This window comes from Bos taurus, chromosome 15 (assembly GCF_002263795.3).
Source record: "Bos taurus isolate L1 Dominette 01449 registration number 42190680 breed Hereford chromosome 15, ARS-UCD2.0, whole genome shotgun sequence".
Taxonomy (NCBI): Eukaryota; Metazoa; Chordata; class Mammalia; order Artiodactyla; family Bovidae; genus Bos; species Bos taurus.
This window is the reverse complement of record NC_037342.1, coordinates 20101507-20114026: the sequence shown is the minus strand read 5'-3', so window position 1 is coordinate 20114026 and position 12520 is coordinate 20101507. Positions and strand designations below refer to the sequence as shown.

The window sequence follows — 12520 nt, the reverse complement described above, 5'->3', positions numbered from 1 at the left end:
GTGGCACATTTCTTAGAGTTATTGACCTGGAGTGATCTTTAGAGACAATTTTTGTTGAGCCTATTTTTTTTTTTTTCTAATAGAAGAAGAAAATTAGGTCCCAACAAGTGAAGAATTTCCTCTGCCTCCACTGCCCCAAGATCACATCTCTAGTTATGTTTGTTTAAAAACAAAAATAGACAAGCTCCACAGATTACAGAGTGGGCAGAACACTTAAGTCATGAGAGTATTCTAAATTTCCCTTCTGACTGGGTTTGGAAATTCCTACCTCTTTGATTGCTATTATAGCTGCAGTTTGGCAAAGGGTCTAGTTTTGCCCCTCTGTAAAACACCCTGACTCATGAGACGTAAGGGAAGAAAGTGGTGGTGGTGCTGTGGGTTTCTGTTAAGACCTCAGAAGCATCATCCAAGAGGAAGTAGTGTAGCAACAAGCAGGAAGGTAGTTAATTGTTTCCATGGTGTGATTCCAGGGGGTACTGTGGTTACCACTTCATATATCAATGCCAGTGATCTTTCTATAGGAACAGCTTCATTAGGCCTTGAAGGCATTTGTAGTCAAAGGGTTCTCTATATAAAATCACAGTTAATGTACCTAACTTTATCAGCTAATACTTTAGTTAGCCATTAGCACTTTGAATATCTCCTATGTGCTGGGCCCATAATGTCCTCTTTTTGCTTTTTAAAAATATTTATTTATTTTGGCTGCACAGGTCCTTGTGGCATGCGGGATCTTTAGTCATGGCATGTGGGATCTAGTTCCCTGACCAGGGATCGAAACTGGGCCACCTGCATTAGGAGTGCAGAGTCCTAGCCACTGGACCACCAGGGAAGTCCCCCATAATGTCCTCTTTCAATGCACTGGCTGAGTGATAGCTGAAAGAAAGGTTCTACAAGAAATGGGCTACAACCAGGCACCTTGAGGAGGAGTGCTACCAGGATGACTAGCTTTGGACTTAGATAGAACTAGGTTCTAAAGCCAACTCTGCATTTATTTGTACTGACCTTGAAAGTTAGCCAACTAAAGTATAGAAGTCCAACTTTCCTTATTTATAGAATAGGGATAATAATAACAATAATACCTCTTAGGGTTATATTTCAGAATGGGTTAAACAATATCTGTAAGGCACTCGTGAGAGTGCCAGCCATATGTGCAGTATTTCATAAATATTATTTATTTCTGGCATTATATCAGAATCAACAAAATGGCTTGACTAGTGGACAAAAAAGGCCCCAAAGAAAAATCAGGCCTACAAAAGAGCTTTGCCCAAAGCCAGTTTTATCCAGGCAGTCTTATCCTGAGAAGAAATACTGTGCATCAGAAAAAAGCCAAGGAAAGCAGTCCTGTGAACCATGTTGCAAAAGGCTTTCTCCCCTTCATCTGAGCCCTTGGAGGATGGTGAGCTTGTGTTGTTCTGCTTGTGTGGCCTCTGGCATTTGAGTGTGCCTTGTAGCTTCATTGGTTCTTCCTCATCCCAACCTTCCTGGCTCTACGCTGCTGGTATTTGGAATTCCTAACTTGCAGATAATTTCATGTGTTGCTGTTTCTTCTGCCTGGAAAACATCCCAGTCGACTGGCTTTGTTAATTCTGGTCTGAATGTCAGGTCTCAGCCTAGATGTAACTTCCCTTAGGAAGCCCCCGTCCCCTTTAGGCTGAGCTGAGTGCTGTGTTTTCACACAGTACTCTGCCAGAGAAGTTACTGCATTTATTATAATCATTCGATGATGCTTGTCTTTCCACCAGGTTTGAATTCAGTGACAGCGGGAGCTCACCTAGTTTATTCGCCACAGCACACCTAGCTTCTAGCATGATGACTGGTAGTTGAGGAACACAAAAAATACTTATTAAATAAGTGAGTGGATGAATGAATTATATGCTGAAGTTTGAAGGGGGAGGAGAAGTTGCTTTGGATTTATCCTGGCATTTCTACTTTATATGTTAATGCTCATCTGAAAAGATCCTTGTTAGCATAATGTCATTATTGTTCCCACTTTGCCTTGTAGAAATTGTCCACAGATTATTTAAATGCCAAAATACTGGAAGGCTTTTCATAAAGTTATAAAATAATTCATGCACAGACCATCTCTGATTATCAAACCTATAGTTGACCAGGATCTTGATGTTTTATCAGATGAAGAAGAATGTATATCTGTTCAGGTAGTGGTGGAGATGTCTTCTAAATCATTAAAAAAAAACAAAACCAAAAAACCTACAGCATCACTGTGAAAGGGAAACAAACTTGGGTTTCTTCTCAGCTGGAAACTATTTTTGCTATTTTGGATACAAAAAACTCTTGATCACTTTCCCCTCTGCTGGGACTTTTCAGTTTAGCACATGACCTTGTCTTAATCAGTGGTTAACATAGGGTGATCATACATTTATCATTCAACCTAGGTAGTTTTGAGTTTCAAACTGTGCCCCAGGCCTGACACAGTTCCTCTTTGTGTTGTAAGTTCAACAAGTAAAAGGGGAATCACAGACAACTTTCTCTGGAGAGGGGCTGGGAAGGAGCACCTACGTTAGTGGAGTTTGAGACGTGCGTGAAGTTAACCTTAGTTCGGTTGCTGTGCAAATGAGCTTTGGAATGGAAGAAAAATAATGTGTGGTGGTACAGGTTTTAACTTTCCATTAAAGTTTATTTTGAAATGATTTCAAACTTAAACATAAAACTTGCAAGTCAAGTACAAAGAACTCAGAGATTCCCTCTCACCTCTACCATCACTAATATTTTGCTGCACTGGCCCCATCTCTGTCTCTCTGTGTTTGTCTCTCAGCCATGTGATTTGAAAAAAGAAGGGGAAACTCCATTCTTCTTGTTAAATTTATAGGGGTACAACCAACAGGAAGACTTGGGAAACAACAAAATAAGAAAGGCTAGGAATTGGAGGACAAAAGTATTTTGGGAGGCAACCTCCATGTGCTGACAACTGTGCTAATTGCTTTGAGATCATTCCCACTTTAAATCCTTGGAAGAGCCTCTGAGGTGGGTTTTATTCCCACCTTACAGAGAGGAAATGGGCTCAGAAAAGATAAGCAACTTGCCCAGGTTGCCATAGGCTAGGTAACTGGCTGTGCCCGAGTGTTCCATTTTAAAGTTTTTAGAGCACACCTTGTTTTTCTAAAAAGAATATTCATTTGAGAATAAAAAGGCCCAGTTCTGCCTCTAACACTATGTGGGCAAGCCACTTCAGTTCATAGAAATTCAGCTTTCTAATGGTAGGAAGCCTAGACAAAGTTAATCTGAAGATATCTTCCAGTTTGAAAACTCTCTGAATTATTTAATGTGTAATATTTTTGCCGGTTCACTGGCAAAAATATATCAAACATGTTGTTCACCATAAGAATGGGAGAGATAGTACTTACAGAAGATTTTATTCTGTAGCAAAATAGTGATTTTGCCCCCTAAATATTGGGTTGTCTATAACTTAACTTCTTGAAAACATCTGTGGATCTTTGACTTTTGACTGCTTTTCCCTATACTAGTCACTGGGCTTGGAGCTTCAGGTGTTAGGATAATTCAGAAGGATTTGATTAGAGTGTCTCTGATGGATGAACTGAAGAGGTGAATTGAAGGACTACTTTTGTTTGTGAGGTTGGTTTTGAATTCATCCTTGGTAGCTTGGTGGCTCAGCTGGTAAAGAATCCACTTGCAATGCAGGAGACCTGGATTTGATCCCTGGGTTGGGAAGATCCCCTAGAGATGAAAAAGGCTACCTACTCCAGTAGTCTGACCTGGAGAATTCATGGGATCACAAAGAGTTGACATGACTGACTAACTTTGACTTGGTAGCTTAGAGATTAGATTACTTAGGTACAAGTTTCCTTAGATAGTACATTACATTCTCAGACAGTTCTAAATATTTTTTAAAACACCTTACTTTAAAATATTCATTCTTCAGAAACTGGAGCATGCATACCCATGAAGTTAGGCATTAATGTACCAAGAGGCCCCGAAACAAGCCATAAAATAGAGGACAGTGTTTCAAATTAAATTGTTGGTATTCAGAAAAAAAATTTTTTAACACTTATGTCTTATTTTTAACATACAACATGAGTCCCAAGAATTTAAGGAAAAGCTGAGAACCCCTAACAATTATGAATCCTTTTGCTTTGCCCCCTGTGGTCTGGAGGTAAGCATTCGCTTTTTTTTTCCTGTCATAAAAGGGGTTCAAAGTTTTGAGATGCAGTGATATTTAAGGGGTATAGCCTTGTATACAGTGTATGCCAAAAAATAGCCATTTTTGTTAATATTATATCAAGCTCAATTCTCTTTAATGTAATTTTCTAATCCCAGCTCCAACTTTTTCCTTATTGTTTCATTTCTTTATAACGGGAATTGCTTCAGGATTTCACTCCCAGTGAAAGCAGACCCAACTTACTTTCACTTATTCTGAATCCATCCCTTGATTCCAAACCCTACTGGTTCAAAGGAGAGATAAGAAAGCCTTTTTAAGTGAACAATGCAAAGAAATAGAGGAAAACAATAGAATTGGAAAGACTAGAGATCTCTTCAAGAAAATCAGAAATATTAAGGGAACATTTCATGGAAAAATAGGCACAATAAAGGACAAAAATGGTATGGACCTAACTGAAGCAGAAGATACAGAGAAGAGGTGGCAAGAATACACAGAATAACCACACAAAAAATATCTTAATGACCCAGATAACCACGATGGTATGATCGCTCACCTAGATCCAGACATCCTGGAATTCGAAGTCAAGTGGGTCTTAGGAAGCATCACTACAAGCAAAACTAGTGGAGGTGATGGAATTCCAGCTGAGCTGTTTCAAATCCTAAAAGATGATGCTGTGAAAGTGCTGCACTCCATATGCCAACAAATTTGGAAAACTCAGCAGTGGCTTCAGGACTGGAAAAGGTCAGTTTACATTTCAATCCCAAAGAAGGGCAATGCCAAAGAATGCTCAGACTACCACACATTTGCAGTCATTTCACATGCTAGCAAGGTAATGCTCAAATCTTTCAAGTCAGGTTTCAACAGTATGTGAACTGAGAACTTCCAAATGTTCAAGCTGAATTTAGAAAAGGCAGAGGAACCAGAGATCAAATTGCCAACATTTGTTGGATCATAGAGAAAGCAAGAGAATTCCAGAAAAACATCTACTTCTGCTTCATTGACCATGCTAAATCCTTTGACTCTGTGGGTCATAACAAACTGTAAAATTCTTAAAGAGATGGGAATACCAGATGACCTTATCTGCCTCCTCAGAAATCGGTATGCAGGTCAAGAAGCAACAGTTAGAAGTGGACATGGAACAATGCATTGGTTGAAAATTGGGAAAGGAGTATTTCAAGGCTGTATATTTTCACCTTGCCTATTTTTACTTTTACTTATATGCAGAGTACATCTTATTTTCACTTTTACTTGTATACAGAGTACATCATGCAAAATGCCAGACTGAATGAAGCACAAGCTGGAATCAAGACTGCTGGGAGACATATCAATAATTTCAGATATGCAGATAACACCACCTGTATGGCAGAAAGCAAAGAGAAACTAGAGTCTCTTGATGAACATGAAAGGGGAGAGTGAAAAAGTTGGCTTAAAACTCAACATTTTGGTTCCATCACTTCATGGCAAATAGATGGCGAAACAATGCAAACAGTGACAGACTTTATTTTCTTGGACTTCATTATCACTGTGGATGGTGTCTGCAGCCATGAAATTAAAAGACGCTTGCTCCTTGGAAGAAAAGCTATGACAAACCTAGATAGAGTATTAAAAAGCAGATTCGTTATTTTGCTACAAAGGTCCATAGAGTCAAAGTTATGGTTACTCCAGTAGTCATGTACGAATGTGAGAGCCGGGTGATAAAAAAGGCTGGGCGCTGAAGACACCTTTGAACTATGGTGCTGGAGAAGACTCTTAAGAGTCCCTTGGACTGCAAGGAGATCCAACCAGTCAATCCTAAAGGAAATCAACCCTGAGTATTCACTGAAAGAACTAATGCTGAAGCTGAAGCTCTAATACTTTGACCATCTTATGCGAAGAATCGACTCACTGGAATAGACCCTGATCTTGGGAAGGATTGAGGGCAGGAGGAGAAGGGGACGACAGAAGATGAGATAGTTGGATGATATCAGCGACTCAATGGACATTTGCTCAAACTCAGTGGAGCTGGAGCAGACTCCAGGAAATGGTAAAAGACGGGGAAGTCTGGCGTGCTGCAGTCTATGGGTTTGCAAAGAGCTGGACACGACTGAGGGACTGAACAACATTTACAACAACAACATTTGTTCTAAATCTAATCCTTGGGAAGATAGTGACTCTAAGATCATCAACACATGACAAATATGTGATGGCAGCTAACCTACCCTTCCTGAGACCTTTTCCTCCTGACTAATATTCCTAGTTCCTTCAACATTTCTTCACATGAGTTTTGTTACCTGGTTTTATTAGGATAGCTCTTTCACCATCCTATCCCCATGTAAAAGATACTCTGATTTATCTATATCTCTCTCAGAGAACTTATCCTTATTCATGTTTTATGTCTTCCACTGAAGGCTGTTTAGCTTTAAGAGGGGCAGACAGAAATCATCTTCATCTTACTGAATTTGTTCACCAGTACTAATTTGGAAGTTTGACATAATCTATTAAACAGTTGAAGTTATTTGGCTATTCAACATTCTCTCCCTCCCTCCCTTTCTCCCTCTCTCTTTCTCTTCCTCTTCCTTTTTTCCTCCCTCCATTTCTTTCTTTCCCACCTGATTTCCTTTTTACGAATTATCTCTTGGGAAAGATTGAAGGCAAAAGGAGAAAGGGTGACAGAGAATGAGATGGTTAAATAGCATCACCAACTCAGTGGACATGAATGTGAGCAAACTCTGGGAGACAGTGAAGGACAGTCTGGCATCCTGTAGTCCATGGGATTGCAAAGTGTCAGACATGACTCAGCCACTAAACAAAAAGCAATGGATGTTGTCTTTTGAAATTGTAATCAGGAGTCCTCTTTACTTCTTCCCAAGGACTGGATACTGATGCAAGCTAGGCCAATCTGAGGTCCTCTCCATGGAATTTTGAATTTAAATTGAATTTTAAACAGGAGGACAATGATTCTCAAAGTATGAATAGTTGGATTTCCATCTCACGTAGCCAAGTTCCTTGATCATACTATTCTTCATATGTGGTTTCATTGTAATTCCTGCTTTCTAGCTTTCCATTCTTTTGGAAGAGGCCAAGCACAGCAGGAGCCCAACTCAGCGAAGCTCCCGTGCAAGAAGTGGAAGGTGAAGAAACCCAGCGCAGGGGAAGGCCCATTGTGCTGGAAACCGGGACAGCAAAAAACGAAAAATGAACTCAGCAGAAAGCTCACGTGGCCCAGTCTCAGATTCCAGAAGACCTCCGGTTAAGCAGTCAAGGTACCAGGACATGACTCCTGGATTCACTACTCACGAGTCAAGCCGTGGAAGAAAACAGAAGAGGACACTCGATACACCTGTCAACCAGCTACAACATGCAGTGCCAGTTCAACAAAGATATAAAACTACAGCTGACCACGGAAAATATCACATACCCTTGGACACCACTATAAGGACTCTGAGGATTGAGACTAGCAAGAGGGGGAGGCCCAATACCCCTCGCCATCCCAGTTCAGCAGGAAGTAGCCAGAAAGACCTCAACGTCCCTATTCCCAAAGAATTAGGCCTCCCATCTCTTGAGGGGGGAATGTTAGGTAGGTAGAATAGGGAAAAGGAGTCCAAAATGGCGGTGGCTAAAAGACAAGGAAGGTCAAAGGAAGGTCCGAGGACCAGAGTGAAGACTTCAGGCAGAACAAACACCACTCTTGGCTAAGCCCAATTTGCATAGGGCAGGCCCAGGTGGAGGAAAAAACATATAAAAGGAGGAGCCAAAGTGCTTTCTCACGGACTCTCTCTCTCCCGCGTGTGTGTGCTCTCTCTCTCTCACTCTCTCTCTCTCTCTCTCCTGCTATCTTCTTAATAAAATAGAGCTGTAACACTGATTTGCCTAAGAGCTATAATACGGTTTGGCCAAGACCCGAGAGCTGTGACGCGCCGAGGGCTTTAATGTCTGTCGCTCCAAATCTTTGTTGTGATGAGACAAAGAACCGAGGAACATACATTTGTGTGACATGTTCATCCCAAACTCCTAATTTATCCCTCCTCCCCTTTCCCCTGTGTTAACCATAAGTTTGTTTTCTGTGTCTGTGAGTCTGTTTCTGTTTTGTAAATAAGTTCATTAGTACCATTTTTTTAGATCCCACCTAAAAGTGATATTGGAGAAGGAAATGGCAACCCACTCCAGTGTTCTTGCCTGGAGAATCCCAGGGATGGGGGAGCCTGGTGGGCTGCTGTCTATGGGGTCGCACAGAGTTGGACATGACTGAAGCAACTTAGCAAACTTAGCAAGGAAGCATTCTTTCTATAAACCTCCTAGTACTTGTCTTTGGTTTAAGCTAGCAGAGTCACTATCTATTGCTTACAATTAAAGGACGCTAATAGTAAAGTAATGCTCAAAATTCTCAAAGCCAGGCTTCAGCAATACGTGAACCGTGAACTTCCTGATGTTCAAGCTAGTTTTAGAAAAGGAAGAGCAACCAGAGATCAAATTGCCAACATCTGCTGGATCATGGAAAAAGCAAGAGAGTTCCAGAAAAACATCTATTTCTGCTTTATTGACTTTGCCAAAGCCTTTGACTGTGTGGATCACAATAAACTGGGGAAAATTCTGAAAGACATGGGCATACCAGACCACCTGACCTGCCTCTTGAGAAACCTATATGCAGGTCAGGAAGCAACAGTTAGAACTGGACATGGAACAACAGACTGGTTCCAAATAGGAAAAGGAGTTCGTCAAGGCTGTATATTGTCACCCAGCTTATTTAACTTATATGCAGAGTACATCATGAGAAACGCTGGGCTGGAAGAAGTACAAGCTGGAATCAAGATTGCCGGGAGAAATATCAATAACCTCAGATATGCAGATGATACCACCCTTATGGCAGAAAGTGAAGAGGAACTAAAAAGCCTCTTGATGAAAGTGAAAGTGGAGAGTGAAAAAGTTGGCTTAAAGCTCAACATTCAGAAAACGAAGATCATGGCATCCGGTCCCATCACTTCATGGGAAATAGATGGGGAAACAGTGGAAACAGTGTCAGACTTTATTTTTCTGTGCTCCAAAATCACTGCAGATGGTGACTGCAGCCATGAAATTAAAAGACACTTACTCCTTGGAAGGAAAGTTATGACCAACCTAGATAGCATATTGAAAAGCAGAGACATTACTTTGCCAACAAAGGTCCGTCTAGTCAAGGCTATGGTTTTTCCAGTGGTCATGAATGGATGTGAGAGTTGGACTGTGAAGAAGGCTGAGCACCAAAGAATTGATGCTTTTGAACTGTGGTGTTGGAGAAGACTCTTGAGAGTCCCTTGGACTGCAAGGAGATCCAACCAGTCCATTCTGAAGGAGATCAGCCCTAGGATTTCTTTGGAAGGAATGATGCTAAAGCTGAAACGCCAGTACTTTGGCCACCTCATGCCAAGAGTTGACTCATTGGAAAAGACTCTGATGCTGGAAGGGATTCGGGGCAGGAGGAGAAGGGGACGGCAGAGGATGAGATGGCTGGATGGCATCACTGACTCGATGGACGTGAGTCAGAGTGAACTCTGGGAGTTGGTGATGGACAGGGAGGCCTGGCGTGCTACAATTCATGGGTCACAAAGAGTCGGACATGACTGAGTGACTGAACTGAACTGAATGAGTATTACCATTGTACATAGTGATGTGCCTATCTACTGTACAAATACTTCTACAACATCGTTCCCTAAAGGTTTCTTTAATTCTTAGTCATACAATTTAAAAAATTATAAGTAATCCCTTGCCCTTAAATTTTTGTCATAATGTGCCAGCTTTATTTCCAGGAGTCTGAATCCATGGTAGAGAAATCTGAACATGTTTCCATCTTCCTCTCATTCCCATGGCATTTAGTTCACTTCAGTTCAGTCTCTCAGTCGTGTCTGATTCTTCACGATACCATGGACTGCAGCACACCAGGCTTCGCTGTCCATTACCAGCTCCTGGAGCATGCTCAAAAATCAGGGTCTTTTCCAATGAGTCAGTTCTTTGCATCAGGTGGCCAAAGTATTGGGGCTTCAGCTTCAGCATCAGTCCTTCCAATGAATATTCAGGACTGATTTCCTTTAGGATGGACTGGTTGGATCTCCTGGCAGTTCAAGGGACTCTCAAGAGTCTTCTCCAACACCACAGTTTAAAAACATCTTTGGCACTCAGCTTTCTTTATGGTCCAAGTCTCACATCCATACATGACCACTGGGAAAACAATAGCTTTGACTAGATGAACCTTTGTCAGCAAAGTAATGTCTTTTCTTTTCAATATGCTCTCTAGGTTGGTCATAGGTTTTCTTCCAAGGAGCAAGTGTCTTTTAATTTCATGGCTGCAGTCACCATCTGCAGTGATTTTGAAGCCCCAAAAATAAAGTCTCTCACTGTTTCCATTGTTTCCCCATCTGTTTGCCATGAAGTGATGGGACCAGATACTATGATCTTCATGTTTTGAATGTTGAGTTTTAAGCTAGCTTTCCACTCTTCTCTTTCACTTTCATCAAGAGGTTCTTTAGTTCCTCTGCTTTCTCCCATAGGGTGGTGTAATTTGCATATTGAGGTTATCGATGATTCTAGCTTGTGCTTCATCCAGCCCTTCATATTACATGATGTACTTTGCATAGAAGTTAAATAAGCAGGGTGATGATATACAACTTTGACCTACCACTTTTCCAATTTGGAACCTGTCCGTTGCTCCATGTCCGGTTCTAGCCGTTGTTTCTTGACTTGCATACAGATTTCTCAGGTGGCAGGTAAGGTAGTCTGGCATTCCCATTTCTTTAAGGCTTTTTCCACAGTTTGTTGTGATCCACACAGTCAAAGGCTTTAGTATAGTCAATGAAGCAGAAGTATATGTTTTTCTGGAACTCTCTTGCTTTTTCAATGATCCTACAGAGGTTGGCAATTTGATCTCTGGTTCCTCTGCCTTAATCCAGCTTGAACATCTGCAAGTCCTTGGTTCACATACTGTTGAAGCCCACAGTGTTATTTTGTAATTTTTACTAAAATTACATCTAATTTGGACTTCCCTGGTGGTTCAGATGGTAAAGAATCTGCCTGTACTGCAGGAGACCTGGATTTGATCTCTGGGTCAGGATGAATCCCTGGAGAAGGGAATGGCTATCCACTCCACTATTCTTGCCTGGAGAATTCTATGGACAGTGGAGCCTGGCAGGCCACAGTTCATGGGGTCACAAAGAGTCAGATAGGACTGAGCGACTAACACTTTCACTTTTTTCTTTTCACATCTAATTTAGACTGAACATAAAAGATTAGGGACCTTTTGAAAAGGCAGAATGCCTGCCTTTTAGTGGGGAGAAGTCAGCTCAGTTGTGGAGTTGTAAAGGGACACCAGTGTTGTAACGCTGGGGGAGTAGGAAGGGTTCCTATCTGCCAAAATGTCCATATTCTGCAATTGTCAGATTTCCTCCTCTTATTGGCGTTGAAATGACAAAAGGAAAGCAAGTGTACTAGCATAATGTTAAAATCAGTACTCCAGCAAAGAGGAAAGCTTTGTCATCTGGGAGGCGAAGGGACGTGAGGACACTGCTTTACCGCTGCAGTGAGATGTTGCAGCCCTGATCCCCCTCCGCACTCGGTGAGCTGGACGTTTTGTGCTCACCATCTCCCTGGCAGACTTTTGTTACCGAACTTTCATGTGCTGTGCTGTGCTTAGTGGCTCAGTTGTGTTCTACTCTTTGAGACCTCATAGTCTGTAGCCCGCCAGGTTCCTCTGTCCATGGGGATTCTCTAGGCAAGAATACTGAAGTGGGTTGCCAGGCCCTCCTCCAGGGGATCTTCCCAACTCAGGGATCGAACCCAGGTCTTTCACACTGCAGGCAAATTCTTTACTATCTGAGCTACCAGGGAAGCCCAAGAATATTGGAGTGGGTAGCTTATCCTTTCTCCAGGGGAGCTTCCCCACCCAGGAATCGAACTGGGGTCTCCTGCATTGCAGGTGGATTCTTTACCAGCTGAGCTACCAGGGAAGCCCACTGATCTTTCATACTTCTTCCTTACTGGTGAGATCTTGGCTGGATATTTTATAGGGTAAATCAGTTATTTCCTCCACAAGGTGGATGCTGAGATGGTGATAGTAGTTCAAGAAGTTTTTTGGTTTGCATTCCCACCAACAGTGTAAGAGGGTTCCCTTTTCTCTACAGCCTCTCCAGCACTTAGTGTTTGTGGACTTCTTGATGATAGTCATTATAAGCTGATACCTCAGTGTAGTTTTGATTTGCATTTCTTTAATAATGAGTGCTGTTGAGTATCTTTTCATCTGTTTACTAGCCACCTGTATGTCTTCTCTGGAGAAATGTCTCTTAGGTCTTCTGCCTACTATTTGATTGGGTTGTTTGTTTTTCTGGTATTGAGCTGCATGAACTGCTTGTATAGTTTGGAGATTAATTCTTTGTCAGTTGT

General features: G+C 41.6%; 1 non-coding gene across 1 annotated transcript; it reads right to left on the bottom strand.

Annotated features, from left to right (window-relative positions):
- Window positions 1–756: 756 nt before the first annotated feature.
- On the bottom strand, window positions 757–829 carry TRNAR-CCU (transfer RNA arginine (anticodon CCU)). Its single transcript has one exon. It is a non-coding gene; the product is annotated as a tRNA-Arg (tRNA).
- Window positions 830–12520: the final 11691 nt, after the last annotated feature.